This window comes from Haemaphysalis longicornis, unplaced genomic scaffold (assembly GCF_048455015.1).
Source record: "Haemaphysalis longicornis isolate Haplotype H1 unplaced genomic scaffold, Haemaphysalis longicornis Haplotype H1 scaffold_14, whole genome shotgun sequence".
Lineage (NCBI taxonomy): Eukaryota > Metazoa > Arthropoda > Arachnida > Ixodida > Ixodidae > Haemaphysalis > Haemaphysalis longicornis.
Window position 1 is genome coordinate 56,301,123 of NW_027526245.1, and position 22,268 is coordinate 56,323,390.

Below are 22,268 nucleotides of genomic sequence, written 5' to 3' on the forward strand. Positions count from 1 at the left end.
CGGCATTCAGATAATTCAAAATGGGGATGTGGTACCAGATGCGACTCTTGCCAACATGTTTAGCGAACATTTTATTAACTTCACACAACAAAGCAATAGCAAAACACCAAACAACTATCTTCCTGAACATAGCATCAAAAGTTTCCACCTCCATCCTGCCACTGAAGCAGAAGTATTTGTAGCCAACCAAACTCTCCGAAACACGAACAGCATTCAGCTTCGACCGGTTAAATTTGTGCTGGATGTAATAACGCCCATTATAACGTATATATGCAACCTCTGTTTCGCCTCTGGAATTTTTCCAAAAAAGCTTCAGGTAGCAAAAGTCAGCACGGTATTTAAAAGTAGTGACAAAAACGACTTTACAAACTATAGACCCATATCAGTGCTGCCAACGTTCTCTAAAGGCATAGAAAAAATAATTTCTTCGAGAATTACTTCCTTTTGTGATAAGTTTCTTATTTTTTCGGACGCCCAATATGGATATCGACGAGAAAAGTCTACCACACATGCGCTACTTCAACAAAAAGAAATCATATTAGATGGTTTTGAGTCAAAGCTACTAACTCTTGGATTTTTGTGGATTTTTCAAAAGCTTTCGACATACTTAATCATGCGACTTTACTAACCAAACTTGAACGATATGGTATCCGAGGGATGGCATTAAACCTAATCAGAAGTTACTTGCAATTTCGTAGTCAGTGTGTTGTCATTAACAAAGCCCATTCAATTTTCTTTCTATCAGTGCAGGGGTCCCGGAGGGCAGCATTTTAGGGCCGTTACTATTGAATCTATACGTCAACGACATTATCAAAATCAACACTGATGCAAAATATGTAATATATGCGGATGACACCAGCCTTTTCCTCACTGCTAATACCACTGAAGAATTAACACGTGCAGCAAATACTACCTTGGAAAAACTGCATGAATGGAGTAAGGCTAACTCCCTAGCTATCAACGCATTGAAAACTAAATCAGTTGTTTTCAGAACTACAAACAGATTAATGCGCTGCCATGTGAATTTATTCCTTGCTGGGTCTAAAATACCCTGTGTGCCGAATGTCAAAACCCTGGGTGTTACATTTAACGAGCATTTATTTTGGGACCTGCACATTGATCAAATGAAGACTAATCTTTCGAGGTCGTGTGGGGTTATCGGCAATGTCCGGTACTATTTTCCGCAAAATGTGAAATTGCCTATTTACAACTCATTGTTTTACAGTCAACTAACCTATGCTCTATTGGTCTGGGGGACGACTGCACAAAGCCATCTAAATAAACTGCAAACATTGCAAAACAAGGTATTATGAAATGTAACAAACCGCTGCCGTGATTCGCCGTCTAAAGACCTATACCACGATCTAAAAATGATTCCAATCAAAAGCCTATATTTATACATCCTTGTACGACACTACATAAAGGAAATGAAGACTGGTAGTAGGTTCTTGGAGGACACTGCTAAATTAACAAAAAACACAATAACTCGAACGCTTAGGCGCATCCCAAATTGGCTTACCCCCCTCTCCAGGACAAACTACGGAAAGAAAAAAGTGCAATATAAGCTACCTTACCACTTAAACCAACTATACCTATGTAAAGTACAGCCAGAAAACCTAACGCTTAAATCGTGGAAGCAAAGCAGTGTTGATATGGCGCTCTTGAGGTATATGTGCATGCGTGTTATCTGTACTTTCATTCATGCTTGTTTTTATGTTGTACCATGGCGCAAGTTGGGAAATTCTCTAGAATGTAAATAAGGTGCATATTTGTTTTGTATGAAATATGCATTGTATATTGTACCATTTAGAAATTGTTCTGCTCATTTTTTGTTTCATCTGTTTTTTTTTTCGTTTTTCGCACTTGGTTGGTCGACTGAGGTTCGACTTCTTTCTGTTCATTTTTTTTTTCATTTTTTTACCATATGACACTTGCTTTGTAATTAAAGAATGGCAGTGTTGCGCTGCCGTCGACGTGTGTACATGGGGTAGGGCCCTCGTCAAGCCAGCGCATGTGCTGGCTTTTTGACCCTCTCCTTGCAAAGTGACATGTAACCTAATACACCAAAGTACGGGATATTGAGAGGCTGATTTTCTACAGTGCAGGCTGTGTATCGCGAGCGAAGCTGGTCACGTTCAAACTTAGCCGCTTGCTTATTGCTAAGATCATTTTCGTTACAATTTATGGAAATATTGAGATCTAGTTTCTACTGCTCAGTTAGCGGAAGAACTTCAATCTGGTTGTGGAAAAGGCTGAGTTGGCTAGTACAGTGGTCTCTAAAAAAATTTCTGGGACGGAAAGCGAAGCATTATTCAAAATACCTTGCCACCTGGAGGCTAGTTCAGGAGGGAGCTCACCAAGAGAACAACTAACTTTTAGTCGACCAGATTTAGGGGAAACCCAACGTGGAGTAAGTTTTTGTAAAGAAAAGTTTGACATCCACCTATATGCAGCCATACGGCTACAATGGAAAGCTATACAGCTTTCTCGGAAATTTTGCAATTGAAGAAAAATAGTCCTGTTCTAGGATTCGAACCCGGGACCACAGCTTAACCGGAGCAGTCGATCTACCAACCGAGCTAACCAGGAGGCTAGTCATTAGTAGCGCGAAAGCGAATTGAACAACAACTCGAAGTGGAGGACAGGTGTTAATCGACCAGATTTGGGGGAAATCCCCAAGGTGGAATAGGTTTCTGTAAAGGAAAGTTGACATCCACATAAATGCAGCCATACGGCTAACAAAGGAAAGCTATACAGCTTTCAAGGAAACTTCGCAGTTGAAGAAAAATTCGTCCTGGTCTAGGATTCCAACCCGGTACCACTGCTTAACCGGAGCAGTTGCTCTAACAACTGAGCTAACCAGGAGGCTAGTGTTTGTAGCGCGAAAGCGAATAGATCAACAACTCGAAGTGGAGGACAGGTGTTAATCGACCAGATTTAGGGGAAATCCCCAAGGTGGATTAAGTTTCTGTAAAGGAAAGTTTGACATCCACATAAATGCAGCCATAAGGCTAACAAAGGAAAGCTATACAGCTTTCTCAGAAACATCGCAGTTGAAGAAAAATTCGTCCTCGTCTAGCATTCTAACCCGGGACCCCTGCTTACCCGGAGCAGTCGCTCTACCAACTGCGCTAACCAGGAGGCTAGTCGTTAGTAGCGCGAAAGCGAATTGATCATCAACTCATAGTGGAGGACAGGTGTTAATCGACCAGATTTAGGGGAAATCTCCAAGGTGGAGGAAGTTTCTGTAAAGGAAAGTTTGACATCCACATAAATGCAGCCATACGGCTAACAAAGGAAAGCTATACGGCTTTCTCGGAAACTTCGCAGTCGAAGAAAAATTCGTCCTGATTTAGGATTCGAACTCGGGACCACTGCTTAACCGGAGCAGTCGCTCTGCCAACTCAGCTAACCAGGAGGCTAGTCGTTAGTAGCGCGAAAGTGAATTGATCAACAACTCGAAGTGAAGGACAGGTGTTAATCGACCAGATTTAGGGGAAATCTCCAAGGTGGAGTAAGTTTCTGTAAAGGAAAGTTTGACATCCACTTCAATGCAGCCATACGGCTACAAAGGAAAGCTATACAGCTTTCTCGGAAACAACGCAGTTGAAGAAAAATTCGTCCTAGTCGAGGATTCGAACCCGGGACCACTGCTTAACGGGAGCAGTCGCTCTACCAACTGAGCTAAACAGGAGGCTAGTTGTTAGTACGCGAAAGCGAATTGATGAACAACTCGAAGTGAAATACAGGTATTAATCGACCAGATTTAGGGAACATCCCCTAGTTGGAGTAAGTTCTGTAAAGGAAAGTTTGACATCCACCTAAATGCGGCCATACGGCTACAAAGGAATGCTACCAGCTTTCTCGGAAACTTCGCAGTTGAAGAAAAATTCGTCCTGGTCCAGGATTCAAACCCGGGACCACTGCTTAGCCGGAGCAGTCGCTCTACCAACTGAGCTAACCAGGAGGCTAGTCGTTAGTAGCGCGAAAGCGAATTGAACAAACACTCGAAGTGGAGGACAGGTGTTAATCGACCAGATTTGGGGAAAATCCCCAAGGTGAAATAGGTTTCTGTGAAGGAAAGTTGACATCCACATAAATGCAGCCATACGGCTAACAAAGCAAAGCTATACAGCTTTCTCAGAAACTTCGCAGGTGAAGAAAAATTCGTCCAGGTCTAGGATTCCAACCCGGTACCACTGCTTAACCGGAGCAGTTGCTCTACCAACTGAGCTAACCAGGAGGCTAGTCGTTAGTAGCGCGAAAGCGAATTGATCAACAACTCGAAGTCGAGGACAGGTGTTAATCAACCAGATTTAGCGGAAATCTCCAAGGTGGAGGAAGTTTCTGTAAAGGAAATTTTGACATCCACATAAATGCAGCCATACGGCTACCAAAGGAAAGCTATACAGCTTTCTCGGAAACTTCGCAGTCGAAGAAAAATTCGTCCTGGCCTAGGATTCGAACTCGGGACCACTGCTTAACCGGAGCAGTCGCTCTGCCAACTGAGCTAACCAGGAGGCTAGTCGTTAGTAGCGCGAAAGCGAATTGATCAACAACTCGAAATGGAGGACAGGTGTTAATAGACCAGTTTTAGGGGAAATCACCAAGGTGGAGTAAGTTTCTGTAAAGGAAAGTTTGACATCTACATAAATGCAGCTATACGGCTAACAAAGGAAAGCTATACAGCTTTCTCGGAAACTTCGCAGTTGAAGAAAAATTCGGTCTGGTCCAGGATTCGAACCCGGGACCACTGCTTAGCCGGAGCAGTCGTTCTACCAACTGAGCTAACCAGGAGGCTAGTCGTTTGTAGCGCGAAAGCGAATGGAACAACAACTCGGAGGACAGGTGTTAATCGACCAGATTTAGGGTAAATCCCCAAGGTGGAGTAAGTTTCTGTAAAGGAAAGTTTGACATCCACATAAATGCAGCCATAAGGCTAATAAAGGAAAGCTATACAGCTTTCTCAGAAACTTCGCAGTTGAAGAAAAATTCGTCCTCGTCTAGCATTCGAACCCGGGACACTTGCTTACACGGAGCAGTCACTCTACCAACTGCGCTAACCAGGAGGCTAGTCGTTAGTAGCGCGAAAGCGAATTGATCATCAACTCATAGTGGAGGACAGGTGTTAATAGACCAGATTGAGGGGAAATCTCCAAGGTGGAGGAAGTTTCTGTAAAGGAAAGTTTGACATCCACTTCAATGCAGCCATACGGCTACAAAGGAAAGCTATACAGCTTTCTCGGAAACAACGCAGTTGAAGAAAAATTTGTCCTGGTCGAGGATTCGAACTCGGGACCACTACTTAACCGGAGCAGTCGCTCTGCCAACTCAGCTAACCAGGAGGCTAGTCGTTAGTAGCGCGAAAGCGAATAGATCAACAACTCGAAGTGAAGGACAGGTGTTAATCGACCAGATTTAGGGGAAATCTCCAAGGTGGAGTAAGTTTCTGTAAAGGAAAGTTTGACATCCACTTCAATGCAGCCATACGGCTACAAAGGAAAGCTATACAGCTTTCTCGGAAACAACGCAGTTGAAGAAAAATTCGTCCTAGTCGAGGATTCGAACCCGGGACCACTGCTTAACGGGAGAATCCGCTCTACCAACTGAGCTAAACAGGATGCTAGCTGTTAGTACGCGAAAGCGAATTGATGAACAACTCGAAGTGAAATACAGGTGTTAATCGACCAGATTTAGGGAACATCCCCTAGTTGGAGTAAGTTCTGTAAAGGAAAGTTTGACATCCACTTAAATGCGGCCATACGGCTACAAAGGAATGCTAACAGCTTTCTCGGAAACTTCGCAGTTGAAGAAAAATTCGTCCTGGTCCAGGATTCAAACCCGGGACCACTGCTTAGCCGGAGCAGTCGCTCTACCAACTGAGCTAACCAGGAGGCTAGTCGTTAGTAGCGCGAAAGCGAATTGAACAAACACTCGAAGTGGAGGACAGGTGTTAATCGACCAGATTTGGGGGAAATCCCCAAGGTGAAATAGGTTTCTGTGAAGGAAAGTTGACATCCACATAAATGCAGCCATACGGCTAACAAAGGAAAGCTATACAGCTTTCTCAGAAACTTCGCAGATGAAGAAAAATTCGTCCAGGTCTAGGATTCCAACCCGGTACCACTGCTTAACCGGAGCAGTTGCTCTACCAACTGAGCTAACCAGGAGGCTAGTCGTTAGTAGCGTGAAAGCGAATTGATCAACAACTCGAAGTGGAGGAGAGGTGTTAATAGACCAGATTTAGAGGATATCCCCAAGGTGGAGTAAGTTTCTGTAAAGGAAAGTTTGACATCCACCTGAATGCGGCCATACGGCTACAAAGGATTGCTAGCAGCTTTCTCGGAAACTTCGCAGTTGAAGAAAAATTCGTCCTGGTCCATGATTCAAACCCGGGAACACTGCTTAGCCGGAGCAGTCGCTCTACCAACTGAGCTAACCAGGAGGCTAGTCGTTAGTTGCGCGAAAGCGAATTGAACAAACACTCGAATTGGAGGACAGGTGTTAATCGACCAGATTTGGGGGAAATCCCCAAGGTGGAATAGGTTTCTGTAAAGGAAAGTTGACATCCACATAAATGCAGCCATACGGCTAACAAAGGAAAGCTATACAGCTTTCTCAGAAACTTCGCAGGTGAAGAAAAATTCGTCCTGGTCTAGGATTCCAACCCGGTACCACTGCTTAACCGGATCAGTTGCTCTACCAACTGAGCTAACCAGGAGGCTAGTGTTTGTAGCGCGAAAGCAATTGATCATCAACTCATAGTGGAGGACAGGTGTTAATCAACCAGATTTAGCGGAAATCTCCTTGGTGGAGGAAGTTTCTGTAAAGGAAAGTTTGACATCCACATAAATGCAGCCTTACGGCTAACAAAGGAAAGCTATACAGCTTTCTCGGAAACTTCGCATTTGAAGAAAAATAGTCCTGTTCTAGGATTCGAACCCGGGACCACAGCTTAACCGGAGCAGTCGCTCTACCAACCGAGCTAACCAGGAGGCTAGTCATTAGTAGCGCGAAAGCGAATTGAACAACAACTCGAAGTGGAGGACAGGTGTTAATCGACCAGATTTGGTGGAAATCCCCAAGGTGGAATAGGTTTCTGTAAAGGAAAGTTGACATCCACATAAATGCAGCCATACGGCTAACAAAGGAAAGCTATACAGCTTTCAAGGAAACTTCGCAGTTGAAGAAAAATTCGTCCTGGTCTAGGATTCCAACCCGGTACCACTGCTTAACCGGAGCAGTTGCTCTACCAACTGAGCTAACCAGGAGGCTAGTGTTTGTAGCGCGAAAGCGAATAGATCAACAACTCGAAGTGGAGGACAGGTGTTAATCGACCAGATTTAGGGGAAATCCCCAAGGTGGATTAAGTTTCTGTAAAGGAAAGTTTGACATCCACATAAATGCAGCCATAAGGCTAACAAAGGAAAGCTATACAGCTTTCTCAGAAACATCGCAGTTGAAGAAAAATTCGTCCTCGTCTAGCATTCGAACCCGGGACCCCTGCTTACCCGGAGCAGTCGCTCTACCAACTGCGCTAACCAGGAGGCTAGTCGTTAGTAGCGCGAAAGCGAATTGATCATCAACTCATAGTGGAGGACAGGTGTTAATCGACCAGATTTAGGGGAAATCTCCAAGGTGGAGGAAGTTTCTGTAAAGGAAAGTTTGACATCCACATAAATGCAGCCATACGGCTAACAAAGGAAAGCTATACGGCTTTCTCGGAAACTTCGCAGTCGAAGAAAAATTCGTCCTGATTTAGGATTCGAACTCGGGACCACTGCTTAACCGGAGCAGTCGCTCTGCCAACTCAGCTAACCAGGAGGCTAGTCGTTTGTAGCGCGAAAGTGAATTGATCAACAACTCGAAGTGAAGGACAGGTGTTAATCGACCAGATTTAGGGGAAATCTCCAAGGTGGAGTAAGTTTCTGTAAAGGAAAGTATGACATCCACTTCAATGCAGCCATACGGCTACAAAGGAAAGCTATACAGCTTTCTCGGAAACAACGCAGTTGAAGAAAAATTCGTCCTAGTCGAGGATTCGAACCCGGGACCACTGCTTAACGGGAGCAGTCGCTCTACCAACTGAGCTAAACAGGAGGCTAGTTGTTAGTACGCGAAAGCGAATTGATGAACAACTCGAAGTGAAATACAGGTGTTAATCGACCAGATTTAGGGAACATACCCTAGTTGGAGTAAGTTCTGTAAAGGAAAGTTTGACATCCACCTAAATGCGGCCATACGGCTACAAAGGAATGCTAACAGCTTTCTCGAAAACTTCGCAGTTGAAGAAAAATTCGTCCTGGTCCAGGATTCAAACCCGGGACCACTGCTTAGCCGGAGCAGTCGCTCTACCAACTGAGCTAACCAGGAGGCTAGTCGTTAGTAGCGCGAAAGCGAATTGAACAAACACTTGAAGTGGAGGACAGGTGTTAATCGACCAGATTTGGGGGAAATCCCCAAGGTGAAATAGGTTTCTGTGAAGGAAAGTTGACATCCACATAAATGCAGCCATACGGCTAACAAAGCAAAGTTATACAGCTTTCTCAGAAACTTCGCAGGTGAAGAAAAATTCGTCCAGGTCTAGGATTCCAACCCGGTACCACTGCTTAACCGGAGCAGTTGCTCTACCAACTGAGCTAACCAGGAGGCTAGTCGTTAGTAGCGCGAAAGCGAATTGATCAACAACTCGAAGTGGAGGACAGGTGTTAATCAACCAGATTTAGGGGAAATCTCCAAGGTGGAGTAAGTTTCTGTAAAGGAAAGTTTGACATCCACTTCAATGCAGCCATACGGCTACAAAGGAAAGCTATACAGCTTTCTCGGAAACAACGCAGTTGAAGAAAAATTCGTCCTAGTCGAGGATTCGAACCCACCACTGCTTAACGGGAGCAGTCGCTCTACCAACTGAGCTAAACAGGAGGCTAGTTGTTAGTACGCGAAAGCGAATTGATGAACAACTCGAAGTGAAATACAGGTGTTAATCGACCAGATTTAGGGAACATCCCCTAGTTGGAGTAAGTTCTGTAAAGGAAAGTTTGACATCCACCTAAATGCGGCCATACGGCTACAAAGGAATGCTAACAGCTTTCTCGGAAACTTCGCAGTTGAAGAAAAATTCGTCCTGGTCCAGGATTCAAACCCGGGACCACTGCTTAGCCGGAGCAGTCGCTCTACCAACTGAGCTAACCAGGAGGCTAGTCGTTAGTAGCGCGAAAGCGAATTGAACAAACACTCGAAGTGGAGGACAGGTGTTAATCGACCAGATTTGGGGGAAATCCCCAAGGTGAAATAGGTTTCTGTGAAGGAAAGTTGACATCCCCATAAATGCAGCCATACGGCTAACAAAGCAAAGCTATACAGCTTTCTCAGAAACTTCGCAGGTGAAGAAAAATTCGTCCAGGTCTAGGATTCCAACCCGGTAGCACTGCTTAACCGGAGCAGTTGCTCTACCAACTGAGCTAACCAGGAGGCTAGTCGTTAGTAGCGCGAAAGCGAATTGATCAACAACTTGAAGTGGAGGACAGGTGTTAATAGACCAGTTTTAGGGGAAATCACCAAGGTGGAGTAAGTTTCTGTAAAGGAAAGTTTGACATCCACCTGAATGCGGCCATACGGCTACAAAGGATTGCTAACAGCTTTCTCGGAAACTTCGCAGTTGAAGAAAAATTCGTCCTGGTCCAGGATTCAAACCCGGGAACACTGCTTAGCCGGAGCAGTCGCTCTACCAACTGAGCTAACCAGGAGGCTAGTCGTTAGTTGCGCGAAAGCGAATTGAACAAACACTCGAATTGGAGGACAGGTGTTAATCGACCAGATTTGGGGGAAATCCCCAAGGTGGAATAGGTTTCTGTAAAGGAAAGTTGACATCCACATAAATGCAGCCATACGGCTAACAAAGGAAAGCTATACAGCTTTCTCAGAAACTTCGCAGGTGAAGAAAAATTCGTCCTGGTCTAGGATTCCAACCCGGTACCACTGCTTAACCGGATCAGTTGCTCTACCAACTGAGCTAACCAGGAGGCTAGTGTTTGTAGCGCGAAAGCAATTGATCATCAACTCATAGTGGAGGACAGGTGTTAATCAACCAGATTTAGCGGAAATCTCCTTGGTGGAGGAAGTTTCTGTAAAGGAAAGTTTGACATCCACATAAATGCAGCCATACGGCTAACAAAGGAAAGCTATACAGCTTTCTCGGAAACTTCGCAGTCGAAGAAAAATTCGTCCTGTCCTAGGATTCGAACTCGGGACCACTGCTTAACCGGAGCAGTCGCTCTGCCAACTGAGCTAACCAGGAGGCTAGTCGTTGGTAGCGCGAAAGCGAATTGATCAACAACTCGAAGTGGAGGACAGGTGTTATTAGACCAGTTTAAGGGGAAATCCCCAAGGTGGAGTAAGTTTCTGTAAAGGAAAGTTTGACATCTACATAAATGCAGCCATACGGCTAACAAAGGAAAGCTATACAGCTTTCTCGGAAACTTCGCAGTTGAAGAAAAATTCGGTCTGGTCCAGGATTCGAACCCGGGACCACTGCTTAGAAGGAGCAGTCGCTCTACCAACTGAGCTAACCAGGAGGCTAGTCGTTAGTTGCGCGAAAGCGAATTTAACAAACACTCGAATTGGAGGACAGGTGTTAATCGACCAGATTTGGGGGAAATCTCCAAGGTGGAGGAAGTTTCTGTAAAGGAAAGTTTGACATCTACATAAATGCAGCCATACGGCTAACAAAGGAAAGCTATACAGCTTTCTTGGAAACTTCGCAGTCGAAGAAAAATTCGTCCTGGCCTAGGATTCGAACTCGGGACCACTGCTTAACCGGAGCAGTCGCTCTGCCAACTGAGCTAACCAGGAGGCTAGTCGTTAGTAGCGCGAAAGCGAATTGATCAACAACTCGAAGTGGAGGACAGGTGTTAATAGACCAGTTTTAGGGGAAATCCCCAAGGTGGAGTAAGTTTCTGTAAAGGAAAGTTTGACATCTACATAAATGCAGCCATACGGCTAACAAAGGAAAGCTATACAGCTTTCTCGGAAACTTCGCAGTCGAAGAAAAATTCGTCCTGGCCTAGGATTCGAACTCGGGACCACTGCTTAACCGGAGCAGTCGCTCTGCGAACTGAGCTAACCAGGAGGCTAGTCGTTAGTAGCGCGAAAGCGAATTGATCAACAACTCGAAGTGGAGGACAGGTGTTAATAGACCAGTTTTAGGGGAAATCCCCAAGGTGGAGTAAGTTTCTGTAAAGGAAAGTTTGACATCTACATAAATGCAGCCATACGGCTAACAAAGGAAAGCTATACAGCTTTCTCGGAAACTTCGCAGTTGAAGAAAAATTCGGTCTGGTCCAGGATTCGAACCCGGGACCACTGCTTAGCCGGAGCAGTCGCTCTACCAACTGAGCTAACCAGGAGGCTAGTCGTTTGTAGCGCGAAAGCGAATGGAACAACAACTCGGAGGACAGGTGTTAATCGACCAGATTTAGGGTAAAACCCTAAGGTGGAGTAAGTTTCTGTAAAGGAAAGTTTGACATCCACATAAATGCAGCCATAAGGCTAATAAAGGAAAGCTATACAGCTTTCTCAGAAACTTCGCAGTTGAAGAAAAATTCGTCGTCTAGCATTCGAACCCGGGACCCTTGCTTACACGGAGCAGTCGCTCTACCAACTGCGCTAACCAGGAGGCTAGTCGTTAGTAGCGCGAAAGCGAATTGATCATCAACTCATAGTGGAGGACAGGTGTTAATCGACCAGATTTAGGGGAAATCTCCAAGGTGGAGGAAGTTTCTGTAAAGGAAAGTTTGACATCCACATAAATGGAGCCATACGGCTAACAAAGGAAAGCTATACAGGTTTCTGGGAAACTTCGCAAGTTGAAGAAAAATTCGTCCTGGTCTAGGATTCGAACTCGGGACCACTGCTTAACCGGAGCAGTCGCTCTGCCAACTGAGGTAACCAGGAGGCTAGTCGTTAGTAGCGCGAAAGCGAATTGATCAACTACTCGAAGTGAAGGACAGGTGTTAATCGACCAGATTGAGGGGAAATCTCCAAGGTGGAGGAAGTTTCTGTAAAGGAAAGTTTGACATCCACTTCAATGCAGCCATACGGCTACAAAAGAAAGCTATACAGCTTTCTCGGAAACAACGCAGTTGAAGAAAAATTCGTCCTGGTCGAGGATTCGAACCCGGGACCACTGCTTAACGGGAGCACTCGCTCTACCAACTGAGCTAAACAGGAGGCTAGTTGTTAGTACGCGAAAGCGAATTGATGAACAACTCGAAGTGAAATACAGGTGTTATTCGACCAGATTTAGGGAACATACCCTAGTTGGAGTAAGTTCTGTAAAGGAAAGTTTGACATCCACCTAAATGCGGCCATACGGCTACAAAGGAATGCTAACAGCTTTCTCGGAAACTTCGCAGTTGAAGAAAAATTCGTCCTGGTCCAGGATTCAAACCCGGGACCACTGCTTAGCCGGAGCAGTCGCTCTACCAACTGAGCTAACCAGGAGGATAGTCGTTAGTAGCGCGAAAGCGAATTGAACAAACACTTGAAGTGGAGGACAGGTGTTAATCGACCAGATTTGGGGGAAATCCCCAAGGTGAAATAGGTTTCTGTGAAGGAAAGTTGACATCCACATAAATGCAGCCATACGGCTAACAAAGCAAAGTTATACAGCTTTCTCAGAAACTTCGCAGGTGAAGAAAAATTCGTCCAGGTCTAGGATTCCAACCCGGTACCACTGCTTAACCGGAGCAGTTGCTCTACCAACTGAGCTAACCAGGAGGCTAGTCGTTAGTAGCGCGAAAGCGAATTGATCAACAACTCGAAGTGGAGGACAGGTGTTAATCAACCAGATTTAGGGGAAATCTCCAAGGTGGAGTAAGTTTCTGTAAAGGAAAGTTTGACATCCACTTCAATGCAGCCATACGGCTACAAAGGAAAGCTATACAGCTTTCTCGGAAACAACGCAGTTGAAGAAAAATTCGTCCTAGTCGAGGATTCGAACCCGGGACCACTGCTTAACGGGAGCAGTCGCTCTACCAACTGAGCTAAACAGGAGGCTAGTTGTTAGTACGCGAAAGCGAATTGATGAACAACTCGAAGTGAAATACAGGTGTTAATCGACCAGATTTAGGGAACATCCCCTAGTTGGAGTAAGTTCTGTAAAGGAAAGTTTGACATCCACCTAAATGCGGCCATACGGCTACAAAGGAATGCTAACAGCTTTCTCGGAAACTTCGCAGTTGAAGAAAAATTCGTCCTGGTCCAGGATTCAAACCCGGGACCACTGCTTAGCCGGAGCAGTCGCTCTACTAACTGAGCTAACCAGGAGGCTAGTCGTTAGTAGCGCGAAAGCGAATTGAACAAACACTCGAAGTGGAGGACAGGTGTTAATCGACCAGATTTGGGGGAAATCCCCAAGGTGAAATAGGTTTCTGTGAAGGAAAGTTGACATCCCCATAAATGCAGCCATACGGCTAACAAAGCAAAGCTATACAGCTTTCTCAGAAACTTCGCAGGTGAAGAAAAATTCGTCCAGGTCTAGGATTCCAACCCGGTAGCACTGCTTAACCGGAGCAGTCGCTCTACCAACTGAGCTAACCAGGAGGCTAGTCGTTTGTAGCGCGAAAGCGAATGGAACAACAACTCGGAGGACAGGTGTTAATCGACCAGATTTAGGGTAAATCCCCAAGGTGGAGTAAGTTTCTGTAAAGGAAAGTTTGACATCCACATAAATGCAGCCATAAGGCTAATAAAGGAAAGCTATACAGCTTTCTCAGAAACTTCGCAGTTGAAGAAAAATTCGTCCTCGTCTAGCATTCGAACCCGGGACACTTGCTTACACGGAGCAGTCGCTCTACCAACTGCGCTAACCAGGAGGCTAGTCGTTAGTAGCGCGAAAGCGAATTGATCATCAACTCATAGTGGAGGACAGGTGTTAATAGACCAGATTGAGGGGAAATCTCCAAGGTGGAGGAAGTTTCTGTAAAGGAAAGTTTGACATCCACTTCAATGCAGCCATACGGCTACAAAGGAAAGCTATACAGCTTTCTCGTAAACAACGCAGTTGACGAAAAATTTGTCCTGGTCGAGGATTCGAACTCGGGACCACTGCTTAACCGGAGCAGTCGCTCTGCCAACTCAGCTAACCAGGAGGCTAGTCGTTAGTAGCGCGAAAGCGAATTGATCAACAACTCGAAGTGAAGGACAGGTGTTAATCGACCAGATTTAGGGGAAATCTCCAAGGTGGAGTAAGTTTCTGTAAAGGAAAGTTTGACATCCACTTCAATGCAGCCATACGGCTACAAAGGAAAGCTATACAGCGTTCTCGGAAACAACGCAGTTGAAGAAAAATTCGTCCTAGTCGAGGATTCGAACCCGGGACCACTGCTTAACGGGAGCAGTCACTCTACCAACTGAGCTAAACAGGAGGCTAGTTGTTAGTACGCGAAAGCGAATTGATGAACAACTCGAAGTGAAATACAGGTGTTAATCGACCGGATTTAGGGAACATCCCCTAGTTGGAGTAAGTTCTGTAAAGGAAAGTTTGACATCCACCTAAATGCGGCCATACGGCTACAAAGGAATGCTAACAGCTTTCTCGGAAACTTCGCAGTTGAAGAAAAATTCGTCCTGGTCCAGGATTCAAACCCGGGACCACTGCTTAGCCGGAGCAGTCGCTCTACCAACTGAGCTAACCAGGAGGCTAGTCGTTAGTAGCGCGAAAGCGAATTGAACAAACACTCGAAGTGGAGGACAGGTGTTAATCGACCAGATTTGGGGGAAATCCCCAAGGTGAAATAGGTTTCTGTGAAGGAAAGTTGACATCCACATAAATGCAGCCATACGGCTAACAAAGGAAAGCTATACAGCTTTCTCAGAAACTTCGCAGGTGAAGAAAAATTCGTCCAGGTCTAGGATTCCAACCCGGTACCACTGCTTAACCGGAGCAGTTGCTCTACCAACTGAGCTAACCAGGAGGCTAGTCGTTAGTAGCGCGAAAGCGAATTGATCAACAACTCGAAGTGGAGGAGAGGTGTTAATAGACCAGATTTAGAGGATATCCCCAAGGTGGAGTAAGTTTCTGTAAAGGAAAGTTTGACATCCACCTGAATGCGGCCATACGGCTACAAAGGATTGCTAACAGCTTTCTCGGAAACTTCGCAGTTGAAGAAAAATTCGTCCTGGTCCAGGATTCAAACCCGGGACCACTGCTTAGCCGGAGCAGTCGCTCTACCAACTGAGCTAACCAGGAGGCTAGTCGTTAGTAGCGCGAAAGCGAATTGAACAAACACTTGAAGTGGAGGACAGGTGTTAATCGACCAGATTTGGGGGAAATCCCCAAGGTGAAATAGGTTTCTGTGAAGGAAAGTTGACATCCACATAAATGCAGCCATACGGCTAACAAAGCAAAGTTATACAGCTTTCTCAGAAACTTCGCAGGTGAAGAAAAATTCGTCCAGGTCTAGGATTCCAACCCGGTACCACTGCTTAACCGGAGCAGTTGCTCTACCAACTGAGCTAACCAGGAGGCTAGTCGTTAGTAGCGCGAAAGCGAATTGATCAACAACTCGAAGTGGAGGACAGGTGTTAATCAACCAGATTTAGGGGAAATCTCCAAGGTGGAGTAAGTTTCTGTAAAGGAAAGTTTGACATCCACTTCAATGCAGCCATACGGCTACAAAGGAAAGCTATACAGCTTTCTCGGAAACAACGCAGTCGAAGAAAAATTCGTCCTAGTCGAGGATTCGAACCCGGGACCACTGCTTAACGGGAGCAGTCACTCTACCAACTGAGCTAAACAGGAGGCTAGTTGTTAGTACGCGAAAGCGAATTGATGAACAACTCGAAGTGAAATACAGGTGTTAATCGACCAGATTTAGGGAACATCCCCTAGTTGGAGTAAGTTCTGTAAAGGAAAGTTTGACATCCACCTAAATGCGGCCATACGGCTACAAAGGAATGCTAAGAGCTTTCTCGGAAACTTCGCAGTTGAAGAAAAATTCGTCCTGGTCCAGGATTCAAACCCGGGACCACTGCTTAGCCGGAGCAGTCGCTCTACCAACTGAGCTAACCAGGAGGCTAGTCGTTAGTAGCGCGAAAGCGAATTGAACAAACACTCGAAGTGGAGGACAGGTGTTAATCGACCAGATTTGGGGGAAATCCCCAAGGTGAAATAGGTTTCTGTGAAGGAAAGTTGACATCCCCATAAATGCAGCCATACGGCTAACAAAGCAAAGCTATACAGCTTTCTCAGAAACTTCGCAGGTGAAGAAAAATTCGTCCAGGTCTAGGATTCCAACCCGGTAGCACTGCTTAACCGGAGCGGTTGCTCTACCAACTGAGCTAACCAGGAGGCTAGTCGTTAGTAGCGCGAAAGCGAATTGATCAACAACTTGAAGTGGAGGACAGGTGTTAATAGACCAGTTTTAGGGGAAATCACCAAGGTGGAGTAAGTTTCTGTAAAGGAAAGTTTGACATCTACATAAATGCAGCTATACGGCTAACAAAGGAAAGCTATACAGCTTTCTCGGAAACTTCGCAGTTGAAGAAAAATTCGGTCTGGTCCAGGATTCGAACCCGGGACCACTGCTTAACCGGAGCAGTCGCTCTACCAACTGAGCTAACCAGGAGGCTAGTCGTTTGTAGCGCGAAAGCGAATGGAACAACAACTCAGAGGACAGGTGTTAATCGACCAGATTTAGGGTAAATCCCCAAGGTGGAGTAAGTTTCTGTAAAGGAAAGTTTGACATCCACATAAATGCAGCCATAAGGCTAATAAAGGAAAGCTATACAGCTTTCTCAGAAACTTCGCAGTTGAAGAAAAATTCGTCCTCGTCTAGCATTCGAACCCGGGACACTTGCGTACACGGAGCAGTCGCTCTACCAACTGCGCTAACCAGGAGGTTAGTCGTTAGTAGCGCGAAAGCGAATTGATCATCAACTCATAGTGGAGGACAGGTGTTAATAGACCAGATTGAGGGGAAATCTCCAAGGTGGGGGAAGTTTCTGTAAAGGAAAGTTTGACATCCACTTCAATGCAGCCATACGGCTACAAAGGAAAGCTATACAGCTTTCTCGGAAACAACGCAGTTGACGAAAAATTTGTCCTGGTCGAGGATTCGAACTCGGGACCACTGCTTAACCGGAGCAGTCGCTCTGCCAACTCAGCTAACCAGGAGGCTAGTCGTTAGTAGCGCGAAAGCGAATTGATCAACAACTCGAAGTGAAGGACAGGTGTTAATCGACCAGATTTAGGGGAAATCTCCAAGGTGGAGTAAGTTTCTGTAAAGGAAAGTTTGACATCCACTTCAATGCAGCCATACGGCTACAAAGGAAAGCTATACAGCGTTCTCGGAAACAACGCAGTTGAAGAAAAATTCGTCCTAGTCGAGGATTCGAACCCGGGACCACTGCTTAACGGGAGCAGTCACTCTACCAACTGAGCTAAACAGGAGGCTAGTTGTTAGTACGCGAAAGCGAATTGATGAACAACTCGAAGTGAAATACAGGTGTTAATCGACCAGATTTAGGGAACATCCCCTAGTTGGAGTAAGTTCTGTAAAGGAAAGTTTGACATCCACCTAAATGCGGCCATACGGCTACAAAGGAATGCTAACAGCTTTCTCGGAAACTTCGCAGTTGAAGAAAAATTCGTCCTGGTCCAGGATTCAAACCCGGGACCACTGCTTAGCCGGAGCAGTCGCTCTACCAACTGAGCTAACCAGGAGGCTAGTCGTTAGTAGCGCGAAAGCGAATTGAACAAACACTCGAAGTGGAGGACAGGTGTTAATCGACCAGATTTGGGGGAAATCCCCAAGGTGAAATAGGTTTCTGTGAAGGAAAGTTGACATCCACATAAATGCAGCCATACGGCTAACAAAGGAAAGCTATACAGCTTTCTCAGAAACTTCGCAGGTGAAGAAAAATTCTTCCAGGTCTAGGATTCCAACCCGGTACCACTGCTTAACCGGAGCAGTTGCTCTACCAACTGAGCTAACCAGGAGGCTAGTCGTTAGTAGCGCGAAAGCGAATTGATCAACAACTCGAAGTGGAGGAGAGGTGTTAATAGACCAGATTTAGAGGATATCCCCAAGGTGGAGTAAGTTTCTGTAAAGGAAAGTTTGACATCCACCTGAATGCGGCCATACGGCTACAAAGGATTGCTAACAGCTTTCTCGGAAACTTCGCAGTTGAAGAAAAATTCGTCCTGGTCCAGGATTCAAACCCGGGAACACTGCTTAGCCGGAGCAGTCGCTCTACCAACTGAGCTAACCAGGAGGCTAGTCGTAAGTTGCGCGAAAGCGAATTGAACAAACACTCGAATTGGAGGACAGGTGTTAATCGACCAGATTTGGGGGAAATCCCCAAGGTGGAATAGGTTTCTGTAAAGGAAAGTTGACATCCACATAAATGCAGCCATACGGCTAACAAAGGAAAGCTATACAGCTTTCTCAGAAACTTCGCAGGTGAAGAAAAATTCGTCCTGGTCTAGGATTCCAACCCGGTACCACTGCTTAACCGGATCAGTTGCTCTACCAACTGAGCTAACCAGGAGGCTAGTGTTTGTAGCGCGAAAGCAATTGATCATCAACTCATAGTGGAGGACAGGTGTTAATCAACCAGATTTAGCGGAAATCTCCTTGGTGGAGGAAGTTTCTGTAAAGGAAAGTTTGACATCCACATAAATGCAGCCATACGGCTAACAAAGGAAAGCTATACAGCTTTCTCGGAAACTTCGCAGTCGAAGAAAAATTCGTCCTGGCCTAGGATTTGAACTCGGGACCACTGCTTAACCGGAGCAGTCGCTCTGCCAACTGAGCTAACCAGGAGGCTAGTCGTTAGTAGCGCGAAAGCGAATTGATCAACAACTCGAAGTGGAGGACAGGTGTTAATAGACCAGTTTTAGGGGAAATCCCCAAGGTGGAGTAAGTTTCTGTAAAGGAAAGTTTGACATCTACATAAATGCAGCTATACGGCTAACAAAGGAAAGCTATACAGCTTTCTCGAAAACTTCGCAGTTGAAGAAAAATTCGGTCTGGTCCAGGATTCGAACCCGGGACCACTGCTTAGCCGGAGCAGTCGCTCTACCAACTGAGCTAACCAGGAGGCTAGTCGTTTGTAGCGCGAAAGCGAATGGAACAACAACTCGGAGGACAGGTGTTAATCGACCAGATTTAGGGTAAATCCCCAAGGTGGAGTAAGTTTCTGTAAAGGAAAGTTTGACATCCACATAAATGCAGCCATAAGGCTAATAAAGGAAAGCTATACAGCTTTCTCAGAAACTTCGCAGTTGAAGAAAAATTCGTCCTCGTCTAGCATTCGAACCCAGGACCCTTGCTTACACGGAGCAGTCGCTCTACCAACTGCGCTAACCAGGAGGCTAGTCGTTAGTAGCGCGAAAGCGAATTGATCATCAACTCATAGTGGAGGACAGGTGTTAATAGACCAGATTGAGGGGAAATCTCCAAGGTGGGGGAAGTTTCTGTAAAGGAAAGTTTGACATCCACTTCAATGCAGCCATACGGCTACAAAGGAAAGCTATACAGCTTTCTCGGAAACAACGCAGTTGAAGAAAAATTTGTCCTGGTCGAGGATTCGAACTCGGGACCACTGCTTAACCGGAGCAGTCGCTCTGCCAACTCAGCTAACCAGGAGGCTAGTCGTTAGTAGCGCGAAAGCGAATTGATCAACAACTCGAAGTGAAGGACAGGTGTTAATCGACCAGATTTAGGGGAAATCTCCAAGGTGGAGTAAGTTTCTGTAAAGGAAAGTTTGACATCCACTTCAATGCAGCCAGACGGCTACAAAGGAAAGCTATACAGCTTTCTCGGAAACAACGCAGTTGAATAAAAATTCGTCCTAGTCGAGGATTCGAACCCGGGACCACTGCTTAACGGGAGCAGTCGCTCTACCAACTGAGCTAAACAGGAGGCTAGTTGTTAGTACGCGAAAGCGAATTGATGAACAACTCGAAGTGAAATACAGGTGTTAATCGACCAGATTTAGGGACCATCCCCTAGTTGGAGTAAGTTCTGTAAAGGAAAGTTTGACATCCACCTAAATGCGGCCATACGGCTACAAAGGAATGCTAACAGCTTTCTCGGAAACTTCGCAGTTGAAGAAAAATTCGTCCTGGTCCAGGATTCAAACCCGGGACCACTGCTTAGCCGGAGCAGTCGCTCTACCAACTGAGCTAACCAGGAGGCTAGTCGTTAGTAGCGCGAAAGTGAATTGAACAAACACTCGAAGTGGAGGACAGGTGTTAATCGACCAGATTTGGGGGAAATCCCCAAGGTGAAATAGGTTTCTGTGAAGGAAAGTTGACATCCACATAAATGCAGCCATACGGCTAACAAAGGAAAGCTATACAGCTTTCTCAGAAACTTCGCAGGTGAAAAAAAATTCGTCCAGGTCTAGGATTCCAACCCGGTACCACTGCTTAACCGGAGCAGTTGCTCTACCAACTGAGCTAACCAGGAGGCTAGTCGTTAGTAGCGCGAAAGCGAATTGATCAACAACTCGAAGTGGAGGAGAGGTGTTAATAGACCAGATTTAGAGGATATCCCCAAGGTGGAGTAAGTTTCTGTAAAGGAAAGTTTGACATCCACCTGAATGCGGCCATACGGCTACAAAGGATTGCTTACAGCTTTCTCGGAAACTTCGCAGTTGAAGAAAAATTCGTCCTGGTCCAGGATTCAAACCCGGGAACACTGCTTAGCCGGAGCAGTCGCTCTACCAACTGAGCTAACCAGGAGGCTAGTCGTTAGTTGCGCGAAAGCGAATTGAACAAACACTCGAATTGGAGGACAGGTGTTAATCGACCAGATTTGGGGGAAATCCCCAAGGTGGAATAGGTTTCTGTAAAGGAAAGTTGACATCCACATAAATGCAGCCATACGGCTAACAAAGGAAAGCTATGCAGCTTTCTCAGAAACTTCGCAGGTGAAGAAAAATTCGTCCTGGTCTAGGATTCCAACCCGGTACCACTGCTTAACCGGATCAGTTGCTCTACCAACTGAGCTAACCAGGAGGCTAGTGTTTGTAGCGCGAAAGCAATTGATCATCAACCCATAGTGGAGGACAGGTGTTAATCAACCAGATTTAGCGGAAATCTCCTTGGTGGAGGAAGTTTCTGTAAAGGAAAGTTTGACATCCACATAAATGCAGCCATACGGCTAACAAAGGAAAGCTATACAGCTTTCTCGGAAACTTCGCAGTCGAAGAAAAATTCGTCCTGGCCTAGGATTCGAACTCGGGACCACTGCTTAACCGGAGCAGTCGCTCTGCCAACTGAGCTAACCAGGAGGCTAGTCGTTAGTAGCGCGAAAGCGAATTGATCAACAACTCGAAGTGGAGGACAGGTGTTAATAGACCAGTTTTAGGGGAAATCCCCAAGGTGGAGTAAGTTTCTGTAAAGGAAAGTTTGACATCTACATAAATGCAGCTATACGGCTAACGAAGGAAAGCTATACAGCTTTCTCGAAAACTTCGCAGTTGAAGAAAAATTCGGTCTGGTCCAGGATTCGAACCCGGGACCACTGCTTAGCCGGAGCAGTCGCTCTACCAACTGAGCTAACCAGGAGGCTAGTCGTTTGTAGCGCGAAAGCGAATGGAACAACAACTCGGAGGACAGGTGTTAATCGACCAGATTTAGGGTAAATCCCCAAGTAGGAGTAAGTTTCTGTAAAGGAAAGTTTGACATCCACATAAATGCAGCCATAAGGCTAATAAAGGAAAGCTATACAGCTTTCTCAGAAACATTGCAGTTGAAGAAAAATTCGTCCTCGTCTAGCATTCGAACCCAGGACCCTTGCTTACACGGAGCAGTCGCTCTACCAACTGCGCTAACCAGGAGGCTAGTCGTTAGTAGCGCGAAAGCGAATTGATCATCAACTCATAGTGGAGGACAGGTGTTAATAGACCAGATTGAGGGGAAATCTCCAAGGTGGAGGAAGTTTCTGTAAAGGAAAGTTTGACATCCACTTCAATGCAGCCATACGGCTACAAAGGAAAGCTATACAGCTTTCTCGGAAACAACGCAGTTGAAGAAAAATTCGTCCTGGTAGAGGATTCGAACTCGGGACCACTGCTTAACCGGAGCAGTCGCTCTGCCAACTCAGCTAACCAGGAGGCTAGTCGTTAGTAGCGCGAAAGCGAATTGATCAACAACTCGAAGTGAAGGACAGGTGTTAATCGACCAGATTTAGGGGAAATCTCCAAGGTGGAGGAAGTTTCTGTAAAGGAAAGTTTGACATCCACTTCAATGCAGC